We start from the raw sequence: 10,270 nt of genomic DNA, 5'->3' as shown, positions 1-10,270 counted from the left end.
AACCCCAAAGAATCAACCACAAGACTCCTGTAAGTCATCAAAAAATTCAGTAATGTCTCAGGATATAAAATCAATGTCCACAAGTCAGTTGCCTTTGTATACCCCAATAATAGCCAAGATGAGAGGCTAATTAAGGACACAACTTCCTTCACCATAGCTTCAAAGAAAATGAAATACCTAGGAATATACCTAACAAAAGAGGTGAAGGACATCTATAAAGAAAATTATGAAACCCTAAGAAAGGGGGTTAGCAAAGGATATTAACAAATGGAAGAACATACCATGCTCATGGCTAGGAAGAATCAACATTGCTGAAATGTCCATACTTCCCAAAGCAATCTACCTATTCAATGCCATCCCTATTAAAATACCAACATTGTACTTTCAAGTTTTGGAAAAGATGATTCTGCATTTTGTATGGAACCCCCCCCCAAAAAAAAACACCCCCATATAGCTAAGGCAATTCTTAGTAATAAAAACAAAGCTAGGGGCATCACCATACTAGATTTTAGGCTGTACTACAAAGCCACAGTGGTCAAGACAGCATAGTACTGGCACAAAAATAGAGACATAGACATTTGAAATCAAATAGAAAAGCAGGAAATGAAACTAACATCTTACAACCATCTAATTTCGATAAACCAAACAAGAACATATCTTGGAGGAAAGAATTCTTTTCAATAAATGGTGTTGGGAGAACTGGATATCCACATGTAAAAGACTAAAACTGGACCCACACCTTTCCCCACTCACAAAAATTGATTCAAGATGGATAAAGGACTTAAATTTAAGGCATGAAACAATAAAAATCCTCAAGAAAGTATAGGAAAAACACTGGAAGATGTTTTGGCCTGGGGAAAGACTTCATGAAGAAGACTGTCCTGGCAATTGCAACAATAACAAAAATAAACAAATGGGACTTAATTAAACTGAAAAGCTTCTGTACAGCTAAGGAGACAACAACCAAAGCAAATAGACAACCTACATAATTGGAAAGGATATTTGCATATTTTGAATCAGACAAAAGCTTGATAACTAGGATCTATAGATAACTCAAATTAATTCCCATGAAAAAAGCCAACACTCCCATATATCAATGGGCAAGAGACATGAATAGAACCTTCTCTAAAGAAGACAGATGTATGACTAATAAACATATGAAAAATGCTCATCATCCCTAATTATTAGAGAAATGCAAATCAAAACCACCCTCAGATACCATCTAACTCCAGTAAGAATGACCCACATCACAAAATCTCAAAAATGCAGATGCTGGCATGGATGTGGAGCAAAGGGAACACTTTTACACTGCTGGTGGGACTGCAAACTAATACAACCTTTTTGGAAGGAAGTATTGAGAATCCTCAAAGCACTCAAGCCAGACCTCGCCTTTGATCCTGCAATCCCATTACTGGGCATCTACCCAGAAGGAAAAAAATCCTTTTATCATAAAGACACTTGCACTAGACTGTTTATTACAGCTCAATTTACAATCGCCAAAATGTGGAAACAGCCTAAATGCCCACCAACCCAGGAATGGATTAACAAGCTGTGGCATATGTATACCATGGAATACTATGCAGCCATTAAAAAATATGAAGACTTTATGGCCTTTGTATTAACATGGAAGGAAGTGGAACACATTATTGTTGGTAAAGCATCACAAGAATAGAGAAGCACGAATTCTATGTACTCAATTTTGATTGAGGACAATTAATGACAAGGGGAGGGGGTGAGCAGAGAGAGGAAGAAGGAGGGAGGAGTGGGGAAGGGATTAGCAAAGAGAGGGAAGGAGGGAGGGAGGAGGGGTCTTGGTGTGTGCCACACCTTTTGGGGGCAAGACAGGATCGTAAGAGGGACTTTACCTAACAAATGCAATCAGTGAAACTTGGTTTCTTGTACCCTCAATGGATCCCCAACAATAAATTAAAAAAAAAAAAAAAGAAATGAGGAAAAAAAGTATATGTGGTGCTCAGTATCTCAGTATACAAGGTTGAAAAAAAGGATGCCAGGCAATAAATGAACCTGTCCCCTGAGTGAAGTTGGCAGTACCTTTGTACTCAACTGTGTCCAGCTGTCCTAGAAAGGAGAGTTCACATGAATAGTCTAGAGAACCCACTCCCTGGGACCCACACTGGCTGGGCTATGACTGCCTCATTCATTATCTCTGGAGAAGAGATGCCAGTAAGAAGAGGGACGGACAGTCCTCAGAGACAGCATGTAGTAATGAAAAAGTGACAAAAAAGCAACAAGAAGAGTTTAGATCTGGTACAAGCTTCAGTTTCTCCTCTAGATAACTGTGTGATTTAAGTAAACTATCTCTGTGGTGCCTTCGTTTTTTCCTCTGAAAAATGAGGGCTTTGTGACAGTTAATGCTCCACAGATAGCTACATACTCCCCTCAAATTCACAGCCAATGACTGGGCAATGGGCTATAACAGAAGTGGAATGTGCCCACCTCAGGGAAAGGCAGTTAAAAGCTGGCATGTCTCCGTGGCGCCTGTGGCTCTGTGGGGAGGGCTCCAGCCCCCTATACCGAGGGTGGAGGGCTTAAATCCAGCGTTGGCCAAACTGCAACAAAAAAAATAGCCAGGTGTTGTGGCAGGTGCTTGTAGTTCCACTTACTCGGGAGGCTGAGGCAAGAGAATCACCTAAGCCCAGGAGTTGGGGGTTGCTGTGAGCTGTGTGATGCCACAGCACTCTACTGAGGGCGATAAAGTGAGACTCTGTGTCTACAAAACAAAAAACAAAAAACAAAACAAAAAAAACGCTGGTGTATCTTGATATATTGTCAGGGGCGGGCTGGCTTAACTAGTTTCCATCTGAGGACTGCTAAGCTACCTTGCTCAGGAACAATTTCTCTTAGGTGCCTGAGGGCTATCTACCTTAATAGGAGAGACAGTGTCTTAGAGAGAGTAAAGCAGTCTTAGAATAGACAGATCTTAGTTTTTAGTAGAGCTTGATAATCTTCAGCAGAGAGATGTCGTGCTGGCGTTCTGCAGGCAGGAGAGGAGACAGAATCAGAGTAAGCGGGTCCGTGATAGAATGTGCATGCTTCTGACTGCCTTCTTCTCCAGCCTAATATAAGGCTGATCTTGTACCTCTCAACACCACAGATGTAAAGACTGCCGATTCACCAATGCTCTCATCTCTCAAGCTCTCATGCTTGTTAAGAGAGCTAAATCCCTCTCCATACCCTTTTCACCAAGGTGTTCCATTATTGAGTATATAAAGGTATTTCTTATAACTCTCACTCCTCCTAGCCATAGGCATATGGGCTGCTACAATATATCTCTTCTCCTTCTGTAGTAACTTCGGAAGTCATGTGTTCAAGATAACATAATTAAAAAATGACAAGTGGCCTAAATCCATGAGTGACTGCCTGCAGGAGAGCTATGCAAGTGGGCTGCTAGATCTACATTGAATTTTGGATGAGAGTAAAATAAATTTCTATTGGTTTGGGGTTACATGTTACTGAAGCATGCCTTACCTTATTCTGACCAATAGAGACTGCAACTGCCAACTTTGCTGAATTGTAAGGATTACATAGGAGGGTAACACAAAGCATTGAAGAAAGTGCCTGGAAGAAACCACTAAATCAGTAAATATTGTTTTCCTTCTCTATTTTCAAACTTGTGTCTTCAATACATTAATTTCATGGGCCAAGGTAGTTGCAGACTCCTTTCTGATAATGATTTAGAGTTGGAACCCTAGACACAGAATTCTGAAGAAGATGCAGGTGGTACCCAGCCTCATTAACAGAGGCTTTCAGGCTTCCTAAGGGCTCTTGTTCCCTGCAGAAGGCAGTACAGACACTTTGTAGGACCTACATTCAACTCATTTCCCTTGGAGCATAGAAAAACATGGGGGAGGGGGTCAAAGTAGAGTGACAGGATTTCTGGCATATTCTAAATTTCTGTTTGGGTGTCTAGTGGCCAGAAGGCTTACAAATGCTAACCTAGGACATTAACCAAAATTTTGAGTGAGGGCTTACTGGAGCCCCCAAACAGGACACAGTTGAATCCCATCAACAATCTCAGCACTGTGTGATTCAAGTCTGTTAGTCATGTGTGTTAGGAAAGTTGAGACACTAAGTGGGAAGAGCTTGCCCAAATCCTTCCACCTGCAAGTGGCTAAATCCCAACACGGACTCTGCCTCCCAGAGCTCTTTCTTTTTTCTTTTCTTTTCTTCTTCTTTTTTTTTTAATTGAATGGTAACTGTGTACATTGATGCACTTTGGGGGTACAGTGTGGTGTTTTCATACACAATCCATGACATTTCCATCAAACTGGTTAACATAGCCTTCATGTAACTTTCTTAGTTATTATGTCAAAACATTCATATTCTACTCATAGAAAGATTCACTTGTACCCTTGCAAGATGAACTACAGAAGTGAACCCTCGAATCCCTCTCCCTCCACCCTCTCTCCCCTCCCAGAGCTCTTTCAATCCACCAATAGCCACCTGAATTGGCCAACCTCCCATCCAGTCACCTCTTCCTGATGTCACCTGCCTGAGTGGGGGCTGTCCAAAATGTCCGCTAGAATCAGCCTTGGCAAGCCTTTCCACCGTCTATTTTGCCATGATTCTCTGGGCGCACATTGGATTGATGTAGCTACTAAAAGTCAGTCCTACCTCAGGAATCAGACAGAAAAGTCATAATCATCCCAGGCATTTCCAAGGGACCTTTCAAAGACCATCATTTATTCTGAATAAAGCTCTCCTCTACCAACACTTTCCAAATATAGTTTTTGACATTGTGCTGCAATTCGCCTCTGCCATTTAATGACAAAAGGGGAGGGGGAACCCTACTTTTGGAAGTACACATATTTGTCTGGTAGCCTAAATGTCTGAGTCAATTTTCTAAAATTAAACTAACAACAACAACAAAAGAACTTGCCCTATCCCTTTTTCCGCCTCTATGCACCTCTTTCCCTCATCCATATATTATATTTGGAAAGTAACAATAAATCCCCTCACTTCTAGGACTGGAAGCTTATTAATTGAAACACCTGAGGAGAAGATCTGCCCATCTCAGTTTCCTTCCTCTCCTGGCATTTCCAGGTATCCTCCGACCCCTTACAGCTCGCAGGGAAATGCCCTGTTGATCCCCTCCCTTCTCCAGCCTGCTCCGCCACCCACCGTGTGCCAGGCACTGTGCTGGGCACTTTGCATTCTCCATCTCCCTAATCCTACCAACAGCCCTGATGTAGGAATTAACCTCATTTAAAGATGAAGACGTGAGGCCCGCAGAAATTAAGCAACTGCCCTCATTTCCCAAGCTTGGATTTGAACCTACAATTCTGTCTTTCTCCTAAATCCAAGCGAGACATGGATTATTTTATCTTCACTTTCCCCCTTGGAAGGAAGCTGGCCAATAGTGCTGGGGAAGTTTCTGGACTACAGAGGATGAACTGGAATCTGGGGGAGACAGAAAATCAGGGGCTAACGGCCACAGGAATTTCTGCAAGAGAATTTCCAGCCTACCGCGGTCCCTTAAGGGCTAGTTGGGACCTGGAAGTTGGCGTCTCTAGGAGTTACACGGACACAAGTAAGCCAAGGAAAAAACAACAGAGAGCACAGCTAACGGGAGGTGCCCCGACCGCGACAGAGAAAAGCTGTGCCGGCAAGGCCCTAGCGCTCAGATGGTGAAACCCTCTCCCTGCTGCTCACCGGGTACGCAGGTGGTGAACCCTTCCCATGTCCGCCACATGCACAGGCGAGCAGCTGCAGCACAGCCCACTGTCAGCCGCCGAAGCGAGATTTGGCTGTCTTGTAAATCTTCCAGTAGACAAACAGGACCACGCCGAGCGGCAGGTAGGAGGCACCACAGGTGGAGAAGACCGCATAGGAGGGCTCCTGGCTCACCTGGCAGCGCTGGCGTCCTGCGCCTCGCCCCAGCCAAACAGCAGCGGTGCCAGGGCTACCAGTGCAGACAGCGCCCAGGCGGCGGCGGGTGTGCCGCGTGTACTGCAGGTGACGCGTAAAGGTCCCATAGCGGTCGAGGGCTACGGCTGCCAAGTTCCAGATGCTGGCAGTGCAGCACAGCACGTCGAAGGAGATCCACATTTGGCACAGGCTGCGAGCCGCCGCCCGCGTCGCCCGGCGGACAGCTCGCTCACCAGGTTTAACGGCATCACCAGCGCGGCGACTAGAGCGTCCGAAACGGCTGTCAAAGCCACCAAGTTGTGCGGTACGCGATGGAAGGCGCGGACGCGCAGGATGGTGACCAGAATCAGCAGGTTCCAAAAGAAAGTGGCCGTGATCAGCATCACCAGCAGCGTCGCCACCAGCACTGTGAAGACAGGGAAGGTGGCTCCGGCCAGGCCGGACAGCACCGCACGGGGTCAACCCAGTGAAGCCGTCAGGGCTGGGGCTGCTGTTGCAAGTCTCCGGTCGTAGGGCAAGAGCAACGCCAGCGGCGGCCACCGACAGGTTAGCGGCTTCCGTGAAGCCCTGGATTGGGGTTCTCCGGCAGGGGAACGCACAAGTGGTACAGGAGCTTGGCGTGCAATGGGTGGGTGGGCCACCGGAGGGGTACTGTCTGACCACCGAGGCGTGGAGAGGGGTCCGGGTGGTCCTACCCTCGCCCTCCTTTGGGCCACAGCCTTTGGCGCTTCTGCCTGGAGCCCTTGTGAACAACACTCTTTTTCAGTAAGGAAAAAAGGAAAGTAGGCGTAGAGGAGCTCAGTCCAGCTGCTCTCACCCCGCCAGTCCCCCCTCCTCTCCTAGCGGTCCGCGGTGCGACCGGCTGTCAGAGGGCTGGGAATCGCAGAGCGCAGCAGAGGGTCCGCACAGGGGCGGGCTGCGAGCGCTCCCGGCGCAGAGGCTGCGGGGCTGAGCCGCACCGGGAGGGCGCTGGGGTGGGCGGAAGCCGGGGCTATCTACAGAACCCGCCAGCGGGAGACGGCCCGGAGCGCGCTCCGCGCTGGTCACCCAGGCTCAGCTGGGCAGAGAGAATCCTGATAGGGGCTGTCTCGGGGAAGGCTGACAATCATGTATGAATTCCCTTGGTGCCTTCTCCGTGGTTCCCTCGGATCTGCCTGTTGGAGCGATTTGACTTGAAAAACAGGGGGTTCCAGCCCTCTAACTGCCAGAGGGTTTCTGGGGTCCTGGAATCTCGCTTCTACTGATAATTGAAACAGGAAACCCAGCTAATGGGTGCAAAAAATCGAAAGTTCCTAAACCCAGCCCCATCCTGCCGCTTCATTCGCAGCAAGTCTGCCGGGGAAGGTTTGGCGGGGTCTTGAGAAGTTCACTGGCTCTGAGCACTTTGGCAGAGAGAGGGAAGCAGGGTGGGTCCGTCATCTTGGCCAGCTCCAACCTCCCCAGCACGTCTGCGCTCACCGTCCCTCTCTCCGTCTGTAGCATTCCTGAGTATATCTCTCCCGGTTCTTCATATCCATTTCCAATCTGGAATTACTTCTTGTGATCCTTCAGCAAAAGTGGAAACCAATTCGAAAAGTGAAATTCTCCACCCCCCAACCCGTTGCCAGCCTCTTACACTTCTAAAAAAAATCGTTAATCGTAATTAAGTCAACCTGAAGCTGTGTTACCTAAGTTCCTGGAAGCAGAATACAACATAGAGCCCAAACTGTCGCTTCCCGTGTCAGGGCAGCAGGACCCGCTTGTTTCTCATGCTCCAGAACAGACTCAGGCTGAGCAGGTGCTCAGATGCGGCGGTTGGACCCCTGCACCCTGAGAGTGCACTTCCTTCCTTCCTGCACCCTGCACTTCCTTCAGGAAGGAAGACACCTCTGGAAAGCCCACCTAGATGGAAGTGCAGGTTCTTCAGAAGTCACACCCCTGGCACGTGAGGCAGTCTTGTCTTGCAGGAGGGAGAGATACCCCACAAATGCCCTTCTTTACCCTCCTGTCCTGGTGCATTCACAAGCAGGCACTTCCCACTTCTCAGCAGTGTGTATGATCGTTCTTACACAGGCTGGACAGCACACTCGGGGCATAAAGAGCAACATTCAGGAGTCAAAGTAAAAATATTTGGATTTACAGACTTAAATGTTAAGTTGTTTATAAACATATCAGCAGTGGTCAACTCTTCTGGGATCACAGTGATGGGAGAAGTTGTGCTCAGTAAAGCCTTCTCAGAGGAAGAGGCTGAAAAATTTCAATAAGGTTGAAATTGCGCATTACAACAAAGATATTTGTATCAGAATGTTTATTGCAGCCCAATTCATAATTGCCAGGTCATGGAAGAACCCCAAGTGCCCATCGATCCACGAATGGATCAACAAACTGTGGTACATGTACACCATGGAATACTATGCAGCCATTAAGAAGGATGGAGACTTTACATCCTTCATGTTCACATGGATGGAGCTGGAGAATGTCCTTCTGAGCAAAGTATCACAAGAATGGAAGAAAAAGTATCCAATGTACACACCCCTATTATAAAACTAATTTATACCTTTTATATGAAAGCTATAACCTAATAACAACCTAAGGATACGGGGTGGAGGGAGGGGGATTCGAGGGTTCACTTTTGTGGTTCATCTTACAAGGGTACAAGTAAATCTTTCTATGAGTAGAATATGAACGTTTTAACACAGTAACTAAGAAAATTACGTGAAGGCTATGTTAACCAGTTTGATGGAAGTGTTTCGGATTGTTTGTGAAAACACCACACTGTACCCCAGAAGTGCATCAATGTACACAGTTACTATTCAATAAAAAAAAGGGGGGGTTGAAATTTTACTGTAGAGGAAGGAATGAATTTAGATATTGTACAGGATGAATGGGGTGCTGGACCTCAAAGCGAGCTGGCCTGGCTGGAGTGTGAAGGGTGTGGTGGAGCTGCCGGGAGGTGAAATGAGGCAGTAAATGCCAAGGAGCAGGGTTTGGACTTGACATTGGAGGAAGATGGATTTTGGAAGTGTTTGAGAAAATTAACCTGACAAAGAGAATTCTTTAGAGAGAAAAGAAGACTTCCCTTTGAAATATTTTCACAATAATATTCTCCCTGCCTTATTAAACATTTTAACAAGCATAAAGAATATTTAAAAAGTAAAAACATTCCTATTGCACTCGCCAGATACATGACATGCTCTTATTCTCAGTCTTTGTTCCTTTCCACATACGTTTTATACTTTAAATCAATTTTGAATTTGTAGACCTATTTTCCCTGTTACTATGTATCTCTTCTAGTTATACTTTGTATAATGAGCCATATATCAGTTGGGAGACTCTGAGCAACTTAAGTTTTTGGAGACCCACTTTCCTTATCTTAAAAATGGGGATAATTATAACTGCCGTAAGATCATTATAAAAATAAATGTAGATAGAGCCAGTAGCATAGGCTTAAAAGTTTAATGAATGATAACTTCCTATTTTGTAACCTTCCAGTCTAAACTTTAGGTTCCGTGCTCTTAATGATCTTTGACACAGATGATGCTTTTGTGTTATTTTAATCTCTCAGATATTTACAACAACAAAACACTTTCACATTCTTTATTTCAGTTGATCTTACCCATGATCTTCTTAGACATCATTCCCATTTGCAGGTGAAGAAAGGGAGAAAGGTTTGTTGACTTGCGGCTTGTACACTGAATTGTGTTCCTCCCAAATCTCTGTGTTGATGCCCTAACCCCCAGTGTGACTGTGTTTGGACATAGGGCCTATAAAGAGGTAATAAGGATAAATGAGGTCATAAGAGTGGGGCCCTGATTTGATAAGATTAGCATCTTTATGAGAAAAGAGACACCAGAGACCTCTGTTTTTCCTTCTTATATGAAGACAGCAAAAAAGACTCTTCCCATTGGGCAAAAGAGCGTCCTCACCAGAAACTAAATCAGACAGCTCTTGATCTTAGACTTGTTAGCCTGCAGAGTTGTGAGAAAGAAATGTCTACTGTTTAAGCCACCAAGCATACATAGTATTTGTTAAAGCAGCCAGAGCTAAGACACTTGCCTTGAGGCTAATAGCTTAGCTCCCTGGACTTAGCTCCCTGACCCTAATTCCCTATTTGTCCATGACACCAAGCTACCCTCCATACCTGGACTGGGAATTCAGTCTGATTATTTTTATTTATTTTAGGTATGAAGTTTTATATAAAAAGTCCATATGCTTTTCCTTTCAGAATAAGTATATGTGTCTCCATTACAGATTTACTTGGGCTTCTCTATTTTCATCTCTGACTGCTCTTCCTGACTATTTCACCCACACTAGCCTCTGTGTTCCTTGAAAATGACAAACATCAGTTCGGCGCCTATGGCTCAAGCGGCTAAGGCGCCAGCCACATACACCTAAGGTGGCG

At 45.5% G+C, this 10,270-nt stretch overlaps 1 pseudogene; it reads right to left on the bottom strand.

Annotated features, from left to right (window-relative positions):
* Nucleotides 1–5,745: 5,745 nt before the first annotated feature.
* LOC100954623 overlaps nt 5,746–10,270 on the bottom strand; it is a 32,489-nt pseudogene continuing 27,964 nt past the window's right edge.

This window comes from Otolemur garnettii, unplaced genomic scaffold, assembly GCF_000181295.1.
Source record: "Otolemur garnettii isolate 467f Iridium unplaced genomic scaffold, OtoGar3 scaffold00059, whole genome shotgun sequence".
NCBI classification, from domain to species: Eukaryota; Metazoa; Chordata; class Mammalia; order Primates; family Galagidae; genus Otolemur; species Otolemur garnettii.
This window is presented reverse-complemented; position numbering and strand designations above follow the sequence as displayed.